Source organism: Zalophus californianus, chromosome 1 (genome assembly GCF_009762305.2).
Source record: "Zalophus californianus isolate mZalCal1 chromosome 1, mZalCal1.pri.v2, whole genome shotgun sequence".
NCBI classification, from domain to species: domain Eukaryota; kingdom Metazoa; phylum Chordata; class Mammalia; order Carnivora; family Otariidae; genus Zalophus; species Zalophus californianus.
Window position 1 is genome coordinate 206,204,871 of NC_045595.1, and position 2,720 is coordinate 206,207,590.

The following is a 2,720-nucleotide window of genomic DNA, read 5'->3' on the forward strand; positions in this document are numbered from 1 at the left end:
TATATCTCCTATTGTCAATATGGGGCATTTTTAGTTTGGTTGCTCTAAATAAACTGAACTCTCTGATTTCAGAAGTCAGCACTGACAGACCTCTTAGACCTGAAGGGTTCATCTGCTCACCTCAGAGTGACTCAGCAATGGGCTGGAGCCTAAGACATGCCACGTGTCTCAATTGACAGACTTTTTAAAGTGCTCCCCAGATAAATAACAAGTATTGCTAGAGGGATTATGTACTTACAGAGCAGGAACAACTCTGGACCTGAAGGAAGGAATAAAGTTACCAATTAAAGTATGTGTAACATCTAAACAGCAAACAGGAGAGAAAGGCAAAGAAGGGTGCATAGTCAGAGGCCAATACATTCTCAAAAGCAGGCCATGCAATGGTCACATCACACGTTTATGCTGATGGGAATGACTCACCTGCAGACTTTAGAGAGTTGTTCAGATGGATGGCTGAGCATATGCCAGCTTTTAGAATCTTCCTGAGAAAGAGTTTTGAGTAAACACCCACAGGGTTGTGATCTATATCTTAACCTCCTCAACCCTCTGTGATAGCAAAAGACTGACAGGTGGTTGTGAGGCAGAGTATCAAGAAAGAGGTGGTGGATAAAAACAGCCTAGAAAAACGACCCACAATGTTTTTCGGCAGGCTTGAGTCATAAAAAAATTAAAGGCTTTTTTTTTTTTTTTAGGATACATCTATAATTTTATTACAAAACCATTCTTTTGGCATTAGTTGGTTACAGTGATAGCAAGATACCGTGAGTGTGGCAGAGCAGCTCTAATGTAACACTGCATTCCCTGCTTCCTGAACCCAAATTTAAGTTACCTTATACCCATTACATACAAGTTACCAGCGTTCATTAATGCTGCAAATCCTGACGCATATCCCCTTTAGGGAGGAGCTGATGCTAAGGGATTAGGGTAAATGTTGGTAAGTCTACAAAAGTTCCTTCATGGGACTTTCTGTTTCTTCACCCTCCCCCCAAATTACTTTGCTTTAAAAGAATCAAATTACTAGTCTGAATAGCAGCAGCACCCAAGGAGCACCACACTTAGTTCTTGTTAAAAAGCAGTACCTGTGCAATGCACGTTTTACACCACAGGCAAAGGGAATGATCACTTTAGTTTTAAACTCCTGCATTAGAGTCTCTTAAAAAAATAAAAGCATTCCATCGAGTTCTTCCAGATGGTGTTATTGCTGTACATCTGTTGGTGGGTCACTCTCTGTGCTGTGTTTGCTTTGAAGGGCTCTTCCAATATATCTCCAATATTCTTTTCTTATAGTGTCCTTTTCTTTAGCTAGAATTTCACACAACTCTAATGCTTTATTAAGAATGTCCTCCTTGTTGTCACATTGGTTTTCTAGCATGTCTTCATAGATATCCACAAGAAAGGCAATTAGGTAGGGGGAACTGTGACTTGGTTGTAAATCAAGTAACTGATTTAACAGATTTGGATATTTGGAAAGACCACGATCCTGTAAAATCCCTTTCAAATAGTTCCATGCACTTTCATTATGTGGTACTAATTTGATCATTTCTAGAGTGTACTGGACTTCTCTCTCCAATATAGCACGATCATTGTAGCCAGTGGTGTTAGAAATTACGAAGTATCTTTGGTTCTAGACAGAGTTATTTCTCACATCCTCCTTAAGAAGTTGGTCTACATACTACAGCTCATTATCCCAAAGTTTAAATTCCTGAATAACCCACTGTCGATGTTGCCAGGCATGATAATTCTTTGCATCCTGATTAAGAATATCAGCAATAAACTCAAGCTCCTGAGATGGATCTTTTAGCCATTCCACTAATACTCGCCTATGATGCCAAACTTGATAGTTTTGGGGCTGTTCCTCAATTATGGCAGTGATGTAGTTCATTTCCTCATGTAGATCCTTTTGAAGTGACTTTAAGAGAACTCTCCGAAAATGCCACACTGTATAATTGGCTGCATTTAACTCAGTAGCATCCCTGGTTAGTTTAAAAGCTCGTTCACTTTTTTCATCACGCTGCAGGATAGCCCAGAAATAATCATAAACATCTCTAAATTTTTCACTATAAATGATCTGGACCACTGGATTGGGGCCATCATTCTGCGGCACTGGATCTATATCAGCCCATTCTGCTCTGTCCCTGTAGGGGACATAGGTGCGCGAGTCCAGGCTCAGGAACCCGTCGTCCATAGGGGACGCCACTGCTTCTGGTGGCTCAGCCGCCATAGCTTCTTCCTGCCGCTGCTGGGGCGGCGGAGGGTGCGGCTGGGGCGGTGGCGACTCCGGATGACCGGACTCGCTGCCCTGCGCAGCCTCTCCGACCCCCTCCGTGGCCGCCATCTCGCCTCGGTCCGCAATGGAGGTGGCGGCCAATTAAAGGCTATTTTAAGGTACACTGAGTATTGATGGAATTGCAACCAAAATGACAATAGAGGCCTCAATGTTTTCAATAGATAAAGAGAAGAGAATATCCAACTGTAAATAAATTACCAGCAGACCTCACTGGGGGTGGGGAAGTGGAAGATTCTCTAACACATATTAGATGGGAAAGAGAGAAGGTACTTTTCCTCTTGCATATTTTAGTTTGTTAATTATGAATTTAAAAGTTTGATAACCTAGAGTCTATATTCTACCTGCTGATTCTTCAGTCTACAAAAGAACTTTTAAATTATCCAAGATACTAGACTCTTCCTGATGCAACCACCAGAGCCTACGGAGGATCCAA

The 2,720-nt window shown here is 41.8% G+C and overlaps 1 pseudogene across 1 annotated transcript; it reads right to left on the bottom strand.

The window, feature by feature from the left end:
- Window positions 1-692: 692 nt before the first annotated feature.
- LOC113918225 lies at window positions 693-2,335 on the bottom strand (annotated as a pseudogene). Its single transcript, XR_004819437.1, has one exon. The product of XR_004819437.1 is annotated as a protein farnesyltransferase/geranylgeranyltransferase type-1 subunit alpha-like (transcript).
- Window positions 2,336-2,720: the final 385 nt, after the last annotated feature.